This window comes from Pleurodeles waltl, chromosome 6 (genome assembly GCF_031143425.1).
Source record: "Pleurodeles waltl isolate 20211129_DDA chromosome 6, aPleWal1.hap1.20221129, whole genome shotgun sequence".
In the NCBI taxonomy this organism is placed as follows: Eukaryota; Metazoa; Chordata; class Amphibia; order Caudata; family Salamandridae; genus Pleurodeles; species Pleurodeles waltl.
Window position 1 is genome coordinate 1,721,845,636 of NC_090445.1, and position 13,480 is coordinate 1,721,859,115.

Sequence of the window (13,480 nt, forward strand, 5' to 3'; positions counted from 1 at the left end):
TGACATCATCACCCGCTGTTACATCACTTACAGTGGCTTAAGTGACACTTACAGCTTCACTGACATCACTTCTGTGACCTCATAAACTAATAGTAACATCATTACCTGCTGTTATATCAGTTACTGTGGTTTCATCTCATGGGACACTTAAAGCGTCGGGGACATCCCTTCTGTGACACCATAAACTAACAGTGACCTCCCAGTGACATCATCATCCACTGTTATATAATTTACTGTGGCTTCATCTCATGTGACACGATGCGCCGGGGACATTCCTTTTGTGACATCATAAACTGTGACCACCCAGTGACGTAATTACCTGCTGTTACATCACTTACTATGGCTTCTTCTCATGTGGCACTAGAAGGGTCAGGGACATCCCTTCTGTGATGTCATAAACAAGGAGTGACCACCCGGTGACATCATCACTCGCTGTTACATCACTTACTGTGGCTTCATCTCTGGCACGCGAAGCGTCAGGGACATCCCTTCTGTGACATCATAAATTAATTGTGACATCATCACCCGCTGTTATATCACTTACTGTGGTTTCATTTCATGTGACACGACGCGTCGGGGACATCCCTTCTGTGACATCATAAACAAACAGTGACCACACAGTGACATCATCCCCCGCTGTTACATCACTTACTGTGGCTACATCTCATGTGGCACTTGAAGTGTCAGGGACATCCCCTCTGTGATGTCATAAACAAAGAGTGACATCTCAGTGACATAATCACCCTCTGTTACATCACTTATTGTGGCTTCATCTCATGTGGCACTTGAAGGGTCAGGGACATCCCATCTGTGACCTAATAAACTAATAGTGACATCACCTCTATGACATAAACTAATAATGACATCACCTCTGTGACGTCATAAACTAATAGTGACATCACCTCTGTGATATAAATTAATAATTACATCACTTCTGTGATACATACTAATAGAGGCATCAGCAGTGACATCATAAACTAATAGTGGCATCACCTGTGACATCATAAACTAATAGTATCGTCACCGCTGTGACATCATAAACTAATAGGGACCTCACCTGTGACATAACCTCTGTGACATCATAAACTAATAGTTACTGCACCTGTGACATCATAAACGAATAGTATTGTCACCCTGTGACATCATAAACTAATAGTGACCTCACCCGTGACATCATAAACTAATAGTGACATAACCTCTGTCACATCAGTGAGATCATAAACTAATAATGGCATCATCTCTACGACATAAACTAATCGTGACCACCTCTGGGACTTCATACACTAATAGTGACATTGTCTCCGTGTCATCTTGGACTAATAGTGACATCAGTTCTGTGAAGTCTTAAAGTAATGGTGACATAACGTCCTTTGACAGAAGTTACTATAATGTGGCACAGTGACATCTCCCCCTGTATAAGGACTAAGTGTGTCAATGTCATGATACACTATCAGTTAAATGAAGTCCTGTGGAATGACACCACACGTTAGGAGTGACATCATCTCTGTGGCATCACCTCAGTCACATCACAATATACTATTACAATCACTCTGTGACATCACTAACCGTTCCAATGTCTCTTGTGGCACAGTGACCCCTACCCTTGTAAGAATAGAGTGCATGTGACGTCATAAGCTAGCAGTTAAATCACCTCCTGTGAACTCATAACCCAGAAGGAATATCACCTCCAGTGACATCAGAACGCGTAAGTGCTATCACCCCCTGACATAAAGTGGTCTCATCCTGTCAGATTAAGACAACCTCGTGGCCTCATATGACATCAGTGACCTCACTGCTGGTGACAGAGTAAGAGGGACTCCACATGACAGAAGCACAGTGACGTCATAAACTCCCACTGACATCATTCTTTATTACTTTTTAAAATGTTGGTCACTTGGCCCCAATGATATTAAAAAGAACACTTCACCTTTTGTGACATGCTCATGTACCTGTGACATCACTCACGTGGCATCAGTGACGTCACTAGGATGGCAGTACATCTGGATTGATACTTATCACTCGTGGCATTAGGGACATCAGTGACGTCACTAGGATACCAGTACATCTGGATTGATACTTATCACTCACGTGGCATCAGGGACATCAGTGACGTCACTAGGATACCAGTACATCTGGATTGATACTTATCACTCACGTGGCATCAGTGACGTCACTAGGATGGCAGTACATCTGGATTGATACTTATCACTCATGTGGCAATAGGGACATCAGTGACGTCACTAGTATGGCAGTACATCTGGATTGATACCTATCACTCACGTGGCATCAGGGACATCAGTGACGTCACTAGGATGCCAGTACATCTGGATTGATACCTATCACTCACGTGGCATCAGCGACATCAGTGACGTCACTAGGATGGCAGTACATCTGGATTGATACTTATCACGCATGTGGCATCAGGGACACCAGTGACGTCACTAGGATGTCAGTACATCTGGATTGATACCTATCACTCACGTAGCATCAGCGACATCAGTGACGTCACTAGGATGGCAGTACATCTGGATTGATACTTATCACGCATGTGGCATCAGTGACGTCACTGGAATGGAAGTACATCTGGATTGATACTTATTACTCACGTGGCATCAGGGACATCAGTGACGTCACTAGGATGGCAGTACATCTGGATTGGTACCTATCACTCACGTGGCATCAGGGACACCAGTGACGTCACTAGGATGGCAGTACATCTGGATTGATACCTATCACTCACGTGGCATCAGGGACATCAGTGATGTCACTAGGATGGCAGTACATCTGGATTGATACCTATCACGCACGTGGCATCAGTGACGTCACTAGGATGCCAGTACATCTGGATTGATACCTATCACTCACGTGGCATCAGCGACATCAGTGATGTCACTAGGATGGCAGTACATCTGGGTTGATACCTATCACTCACGTGGCATCAGGGACATCAGTGACGTCTCTAGGATACCAGTACATCTGGATTGATACCTATCACTCACGTGGCATCAGGGACATCAGTGACGTCACTGGGATGGCAGTACATCTGGATTGATACCTATCACTCATGTGGCATTAGGGACATCAGTGACGTCACTGGGATGGCAGTACATCTGGATTGATACCTATCACTCACGTGGCATCAGGGACATCAGTGGCGTCACTAGGATGCCAGTACATCTGGATGGATACTTATCACGCACGTGGCATCAGTGACGTCACTAGGATACCAGTACATCTGGATTGATACTTATCACTCACGTGGCATCAGTGACGTCACTGGGATGGCAGTACATCTGGATTGATACTTATCACTCATGTGGCATCAGGGACACCAGTGACGTCACTAGGATGCCAGTACATCTGGATTGATACTTATCACTCATGTGGCATTAGGGACATCAGTGGCGTCACTAGGATGCCAGTACATCTGGATTGATACCTATCACTCACGTGGCATCAGGGACGTCAGTGACGTCACTAGGATGCCAGTACACCTGGATTGATACCTATCACGCACGTGGCATCAGTGACGTCACTGGGATGGCAGTACATCTGGATTGATACTTATCACTCACGTGGCATCAGGGACATATGTGACGTCACTAGGATGGCAGTACATCTGGATTGATATCTATCACTCACGTGGCTTCAGGGACACCAGTGACGACACTAGGATGGCAGTACATCTGGATTGATACCTGTCACTCATGTGGCATCAGGGACATCTGTGACGACACTAGGATACCAGTACATCTGGATTGATACCTATCACTCACGTGGCATCAGAGACATCAGTGACGTCACTAGGATGGCAGTACATCTGGATTGATACCTATCACTCATGTGGCATTAGGGACATCAGTGACGTCGCTGGGATGGCAGTACATCTAGATTGATACCTATCACTCACGTGGCATCAGGGACATCAGTGGCGTCACTAGGATGCCAGTACATCTGGATTGATACTTATCACTCACGTGGCATCAGTGACGTCACTAGGATGGCAGTACATCTGGATTGATACTTATCACTCATGTGGCATTAGGGACATCAGTGACGTCACTAGGATGGCAGTACATCTGGATTGATACCTATCACTCACGTGGCATCAGGGACATCAGTGACGTCACTAGGATGCCAGTACATCTGGATTGATACCTATCACTCACGTGGCATCAGCGACATCAGTGTCGTCACTAGGATGGCAGTACATCTGGATTGATACTTATCACGCATGTGGCATCAGGGACACCAGTGACGTCACTAGGATGTCAGTACATCTGGATTGATACCTATCACTCACGTGGCATCAGCGACATCAGTGACGTCACTAGGATGGCAGTACATCTGGATTGATACTTATCACGCATGTGGCATCAGTGACGTCACTGGAATGGCAGTACATCTGGATTGATACTTATTACTCACGTGGCATCAGTGACGTCACTAGGATGGCAGTACATCTGGATTGATACCTATCACTCACGTGGCATCAGGGACACCAGTGACGTCACTAGGATGGCAGTACATCTGGATTGATACCTATCACTCACGTGGCATCAGGGACATCGGTGATGTCACTAGGATGGCAGTACATCTGGATTGATACCTATCACGCACGTGGCATCAGTGACGTCACTAGGATGCCAGTACATCTGGATTGATACCTATCACTCACGTGGCATCAGCAACATCAGTGATGTCACTAGGATGGCAGTACATCTGGGTTGATACCTATCACTCACGTGGCATCAGGGACATCAGTGACGTCGCTAGGATACCAGTACATCTGGATTGATACCTATCACTCATGTGGCATTAGGGACATCAGTGACGTCACTGGGATGGCAGTACATCTGGATTGATACCTATCACTCACGTGGCATCAGGGACATCAGTGGCGTCACTAGGATGCCAGTACATCTGGATGGATACTTATCACGCAAGTGGCATTAGTGACGTCACTAGGATACCAGTACATCTGGATTGATACTTATCACTCACGTGGCATCAGTGACGTCACTGGGATGGCAGTACATCTGGATTGATACTTATCACTCATGTGGCATCAGGGACACCAGTGACGTCACTAGGATGCCAGTACATCTGGATTGATACTTATCACTCATGTGGCATTAGGGACATCAGTGGCGTCACTAGGATGCCAGTACATCTGGATTGATACCTATCACTCACGTGGCATCAGGGACGTCAGTGACATCACTAGGATGCCAGTACACCTGGATTGATACCTATCACTCACGTGGCATCAGTGACGTCACTAGGATGGCAGTACATCTGGATTGATACCTATCACTCACGTGGCATCAGGGACATCAGTGACGTCACTAGGATGGCAGTACATCTGGATTGATACCTATCACTCATGTGGCATTAGAGACATCAGTGACGTCGCTGGGATGGTAGTACATCTAGATTGATACCTATCACTCACGTGGCATCAGGGACATCAGTGACGTCACTAGGATGGCAGTACATCTGGATTGATACCTATCACTCACGTGGCATCAGGGACATCAGTGACGTCACTAGGATGCCAGTACATCTGGATTGATACCTATCACTCACGTGGCATCAGCGACATCAGTGACGTCACTAGGATGGCAGTACATCTGGATTGATACTTATCACGCATGTGGCATCAGGGACACCAGTGACGTCACTAGGATGTCAGTACATCTGGATTGATACCTATCACTCACGTGGCATCAGCGACAGTGACGTCACTAGGATGGCAGTACATCTGGATTGATACTTATCACGCATGTGGCATCAGTGACGTCACTGGAATGGCAGTACATCTGGATTGATACCTATCACTCACGTGGCATCAGTGACGTCACTAGGATGGCAGTACATCTGGGTTGATACCTATCACTCACGTGGCATCAGGGACATCGGTGATGTCACTAGGATGGCAGTACATCTGGATTGATACCTATCACTCACGTGGCATCAGGGACATCGGTGATGTCACTAGGATGGCAGTACATCTGGATTGATACCTATCACGCACGTGGCATCAGTGACGTCACTAGGATGCCAGTACATCTGGATTGATACCTATCACTCACGTGGCCTCAGCGACATCAGTGACGTCACTAGGATGGCAGTACATTTGGGTTGATACCTATCACTCACGTGGCATCAGGGACATCAGTGACGTCGCTAGGATACCAGTACATCTGGATTGATACGTATCACTCACGTGGCATCAGGGACATCAGTGACGTCACTAGGATGGCAGTACATCTGGATTGATACCTATCACTCGTGGCATTAGGGACATCAGTGACGTCACTGGGATGGCAGTACATCTGGATTGATACCTATCACTCACATGGCAACAGGGACATCGGTGATGTCACTAGGATGGCAGTACATCTGGATTGATACCTATCACGCACGTGGCATCAGTGACGTCACTAGGATGCCAGTACATCTGGATTGATACCTATCACTCACGTGGCATCAGTGACGTCACTAGGATGGCAGTACATCTGGGTTGATACCTATCACTCACGTGGCATCAGGGACATCAGTGACGTCGCTAGGATACCAGTACATCTGGATTGATACCTATCACTCACGTGGCATCAGGGACATCAGTGACGTCACTAGGATGGCAGTACATCTGGTTTGATACCTATCACTCACGTGGCATCAGGGACATCAGTGGCGTCACTAGGATGCCAGTACATCTGGATGGATACTTATCACTCACGTGGCATCAGTGACGTCACTAGGATGCCAGTACATCTGGATTGATACCTATCACTCACGTGGCATCAGCGACATCAGTGTCGTCACTAGGATGGCAGTACATCTGGATTGATACTTATCACGCATGTGGCATCAGGGACACCAGTGACATCACTAGGATGTCAGTACATCTGGATTGATACCTATCACTCACGTGGCATCAGCGACATCAGTGACGTCACTAGGATGGCAGTACATCTGGATTGATACTTATCACGCATGTGGCATCAGTGACGTCACTGGAATGGCAGTACATCTGGATTGATACTTATTACTCACGTGGCATCAGTGACGTCACTAGGATGGCAGTACATCTGGATTGATACCTATCACTCACGTGGCATCAGGGACACCAGTGACGTCACTAGGATGGCAGTACATCTGGATTGATACCTATCACTCACGTGGCATCAGGGACATCGGTGATGTCACTAGGATGGCAGTACATCTGGATTGATACCTATCACGCACGTGGCATCAGTGACGTCACTAGGATGCCAGTACATCTGGATTGATACCTATCACTCACGTGGCATCAGCGACATCAGTGATGTCACTAGGATGGCAGTACATCTGGGTTGATACCTATCACTCACGTGGCATCAGGGACATCAGTGACGTCGCTAGGATACCAGTACATCTGGATTGATACCTATCACTCATGTGGCATTAGGGACATCAGTGACGTCACTGGGATGGCAGTACATCTGGATTGATACCTATCACTCACGTGGCATCAGGGACATCAGTGGCGTCACTAGGATGCCAGTACATCTGGATGGATACTTATCACGCAAGTGGCATTAGTGACGTCACTAGGATACCAGTACATCTGGATTGATACTTATCACTCACGTGGCATCAGTGACGTCACTGGGATGGCAGTACATCTGGATTGATACTTATCACTCATGTGGCATTAGGGACACCAGTGACGTCACTAGGATGCCAGTACATCTGGATTGATACTTATCACTCATGTGGCATTAGGGACATCAGTGGCGTCACTAGGATGCCAGTACATCTGGATTGATACCTATCACTCACGTGGCATCAGGGACGTCAGTGACATCACTAGGATGCCAGTACACCTGGATTGATACCTATCACGCACGTGGCATCAGTGACGTCACTGGGATGGCAGTACATCTGGATTGATACTTATCACTCACGTGGCATCAGGGACATATGTGACGTCACTAGGATGGCAGTACATCTGGATTGATACCTATCACTCACGTGGCTTCAGGGACACCAGTGACGACACTAGGATGGCAGTACATCTGGATTGATACCTGTCACTCATGTGGCATCAGGGACATCTGTGACGACACTAGGATACCAGTACATCTGGATTGATACCTATCACTCACGTGGCATCAGGGACATCAGTGACGTCACTAGGATGGCAGTACATCTGGATTGATACCTATCACTCATGTGGCATTAGGGACATCAGTGACGTCGCTGGGATGGCAGTACATCTAGATTGATACCTATCACTCACGTGGCATCAGGGACATCAGTGGCGTCACTAGGATGCCAGTATATCTGGATTGATACTTATCACTCACGTGGCATCAGTGACGTCACTAGGATGGCAGTACATCTGGATTGATACCTATCACTTACGTGGCATCAGGGACATCAGTGACGTCACTAGGATGGCAGTACATCTGGATTGATACCTATCACTCATGTGGCATTAGGGACATCAGTGACGTCGCTGGGATGGTAGTACATCTAGATTGATTCCTATCACTCACGTGGCATCAGGGACATCAGTGACGTCACTAGGATGGCAGTACATCTGGATTGATACCTATCACTCACGTGGCATCAGGGACATCAGTGACGTCACTAGGATGCCAGTACATCTGGATTGATACCTATCACTCACGTGGCATCAGCGACATCAGTGACGTCACTAGGATGGCAGTACATCTGGATTGATACTTATCACGCATGTGGCATCAGGGACACCAGTGACGTCACTAGGATGTCAGTACATCTGGATTGATACCTATCACTCACGTGGCATCAGCGACAGTGACGTCACTGGGATGGCAGTACATCTGGATTGATACTTATCACGCATGTGGCATCAGTGACGTCACTGGAATGGCAGTACATCTGGATTGATACTTATTACTCACGTGGCATCAGGGACACCAGTGACGTCACTAGGATGGCAGTACATCTGGATTGATACCTATCACTCACGTGGCATCAGGGACATCGGTGATGTCACTAGGATGGCAGTACATCTGGATTGATACCTATCACGCACGTGGCATCAATGACGTCACTAGGATGCCAGTACATCTGGATTGATACCTATCACTCACGTGGCATCAGTGACGTCACTAGGATGGCAGTACATCTGGGTTGATACCTATCACTCACGTGGCATCAGGGACATCAGTGACGTCGCTAGGATACCAGTACATCTGGATTGATACGTATCACTCACGTGGCATCAGGGACATCAGTGACGTCACTAGGATGGCAGTACATCTGGATTGATACCTATCACTCGTGGCATTAGGGACATCAGTGACGTCACTGGGATGGCAGTACATCTGGATTGATACCTATCACTCACATGGCATCAGGGACATCGGTGATGTCACTAGGATGGCAGTACATCTGGATTGATACCTATCACGCACGTGGCATCAGTGACGTCACTAGGATGCCAGTACATCTGGATTGATACCTATCACTCACGTGGCATCAGTGACGTCACTAGGATGGCAGTACATCTGGGTTGATACCTATCACTCACGTGGCATCAGGGACATCAGTGACGTCGCTAGGATACCAGTACATCTGGATTGATACCTATCACTCACGTGGCATCAGGGACATCAGTGACGTCACTAGGATGGCAGTACATCTGGTTTGATACCTATCACTCATGTGGCATTCGGGACATCAGTGACGTCACTGGGATGGCAGTACATCTGGATTGATACCTATCACTCACGTGGCATCAGGGACATCAGTGGCGTCACTAGGATGCCAGTACATCTGGATGGATACTTATCACGCACGTGGCATCAGTGACGTCACTAGGATACCAGTACATCTGGATTGATACTTATCACTCATGTGGCATCAGGGACACCAGTGACGTCACTAGGATGCCAGTACATCTGGATTGATACTTCTCACTCACGTGGCATCAGGGACGTCAGTGACGTCACTAGGATGCCAGTACACCTGGATTGATACCTATCACGCACGTGGCATCAGTGACGTCACTGGGATGGCAGTACATCTGGATTGATACTTATCACTCACGTGGCATCAGGGACATATGTGACGTCACTAGGATGGCAGTACATCTGGATTGATACCTATCACTCACGTGGCTTCAGGGACACCAGTGACGACACTAGGATGGCAGTACATCTGGATTGATACCTGTCACTCATGTGGCATCAGGGACATCTGTGACGACACTAGGATACCAGTATATCTGGATTGATACCTATCACTCACGTGGCATCAGGGACATCAGTGACGTCACTAGGATGGCAGTACATCTGGACTGATCCCTATCACTCATGTGGCATTAAGGACATCAGTGACGTCGCTGGGATGGCAGTACATCTGGATTGATACCTATCACTCACGTGGCATCAGGGACATCAGTGGCGTCACTAGGATGCCAGTACATCTGGATGGATACTTATCACGCACGTGGCATCAGTGACGTCACTAGGATACCAGTACATCTGGATTGATACTTATCACTCACGTGGCATCAGTGACGTCACTGGGATGGCAGTACATCTGGATTGATACTTATCACTCATGTGGCATCAGGGACACCAGTGACGTCACTAGGATGCCAGTACATCTGGATTGATACTTATCACTCATGTGGCATTAGGGACATCAGTGGTGTCACTAGGATGCCAGTACATCTGGATTGATACCAATCACTCACGTGGCATCAGGGACATCAGTGACGTCACTAGGATGCCAGTACACCTGGATTGATACCTATCACGCACGTGGCATCAGTGACGTCACTGGGATGCCAGTACACCTGGATTGATACTTATCACTCACGTGGCATCAGGGACATATGTGACGTCACTAGGATGGCAGTACATCTGGATTGATACCTATCACTCACGTGGCTTCAAGGACATCAGTGGCGTCACTAGGATGCCAGTACATCTGGATGGATACTTATCACGCACGTGGCATCAGTGACGTCACTAGGATACCAGTACATCTGGATTGATACTTATCACTCACGTGGCATCAGTGACGTCACTGGGATGGCAGTACATCTGGATTGATACTTATCACTCATGTGGCATCAGGGACACCAGTGACGTCACTAGGATGCCAGTACATCTGGATTGATACTTATCACTCATGTGGCATCAGGGACACCAGTGACGTCACTAGGATGCCAGTACATCTGGATTGATACTTCTCACTCACGTGGCATCAGGGACGTCAGTGACGTCACTAGGATGCCAGTACACCTGGATTGATACCTATCACGCACGTGGCATCAGTGACGTCACTGGGATGGCAGTACATCTGGATTGATACTTATCACTCACGTGGCATCAGGGACATATGTGACGTCACTAGGATGGCAGTACATCTGGATTGATACCTATCACTCACGTGGCTTCAGGGACACCAGTGACGACACTAGGATGGCAGTACATCTGGATTGATACCTGTCACTCATGTGGCATCAGGGACATCTGTGACGACACTAGGATACCAGTATATCTGGATTGATACCTATCACTCACGTGGCATCAGGGACATCAGTGACGTCACTAGGATGGCAGTAAATCTGGATTGATCCCTATCACTCATGTGGCATTAGGGACATCAGTGACGTCGCTGGGATGGCAGTACATCTGGATTGATACCTATCACTCACGTGGCATCAGGGACATCAGTGGCGTCACTAGGATGCCAGAACATCTGGATGGATACTTATCACGCACGTGGCATCAGTGACGTCACTAGGATACCAGTACATCTGGATTGATACTTATCACTCACGTGGCATCAGTGACGTCACTGGGATGGCAGTACATCTGGATTGATACTTATCACTCATGTGGCATCAGGGACACCAGTGACATCACTAGGATGCCAGTACATCTGGATTGATACTTATCACTCCTGTGGCATTAGGGACATCAGTGATGTCACTAGGATGCCAGTACATCTGGATTGATACCAATCACTCACGTGGCATCAGGGACATCAGTGACGTCACTAGGATGCCAGTACACCTGGATTGATACCTATCACGCACGTGGCATCAGTGACGTCACTGGGATGCCAGTACACCTGGATTGATACTTATCACTCACGTGGCATCAGGGACATATGTGACGTCACTAGGATGGCAGTACATCTGGATTGATACCTATCACTCACGTGGCTTCAGGGACACCAGTGACGACACTAGGATGGCAGTACATCTGGATTGATACCTATCACTCACGTGGCATCAGGGACGTCACTGGGATGGCAGTACATCTGGATTGATACCTATCACTCACGTGGCATCAGGGACATCAGTGACGTCACGAGGATACCAGTACATCTGGATTGATACCTATCACTCACGTGGCATCAGGGACATCAGTGACGTCACTAGGATGGCAGTACATCTGGATTGATACCTGTCACTCATGTGGCATCAGGGACATCAGTGACATCACTAGGATGGCAGTACATCTGGATTGATACTTATCACTCTTGTGGCATAAGGGACATCAGTGGTGTCACTAGGATGCCAGTACATCTGGATTGATACCAATCACTCACGTGGCATCTGGGACATCAGTGACGTCACTAGGATGGCAGTATATCTGGATTGATACCTATCACTCATGTGGCATCAGTGACGTCACTAGGATACCAGTACATCTGGATTGATACCTATCACTCATGTGGCACCAGGGACATCAGTGACGTCACTAGGATGCCAGTACATCTGGATTGATACCTATCACTCACGTGGCATCAGAGACATCAGTGACGTCAATGGAATGGCAGTACATCTGGATTGATACCTATCACTCACGTGGCATCAGGGACAACAGTGACGTCACTAGGATGCCAGTACATCTGGATTGATACCTATCACTCACGTGGCATCAGCGACAGTGACGTCACTAGGATGGCAGTACATCTGGATTGATACTTATCACGCATGTGGCATCAGTGACGTCACTGGAATGGCAGTACATCTGGATTGATACCTATCACTCACGTGGCATCAGTGACGTCACTAGGATGGCAGTACATCTGGGTTGATACCTATCACTCACGTGGCATCAGGGACATCGGTGATGTCACTAGGATGGCAGTACATCTGGATTGATACCTATCACTCACGTGGCATCAGGGACATCGGTGATGTCACTAGGATGGCAGTACATCTGGATTGATACCTATCACGCACGTGGCATCAGTGACGTCACTAGGATGCCAGTACATCTGGATTGATACCTATCACTCACGTGGCCTCAGCGACATCAGTGACGTCACTAGGATGGCAGTACATTTGGGTTGATACCTATCACTCACGTGGCATCAGGGACATCAGTGACGTCGCTAGGATACCAGTACATCTGGATTGATACGTATCACTCACGTGGCATCAGGGACATCAGTGACGTCACTAGGATGG

At 47.7% G+C, this 13,480-nt stretch overlaps 1 protein-coding gene across 2 annotated transcripts in view; it reads left to right on the forward strand.

Annotated features, from left to right (window-relative positions):
- The window catches only part of ATAT1 (alpha tubulin acetyltransferase 1), a 256,943-nt gene that overhangs the window by 7,376 nt on the left and 236,087 nt on the right, over window positions 1-13,480 (forward strand). The gene's annotated exons all lie outside the window — the stretch shown is intronic.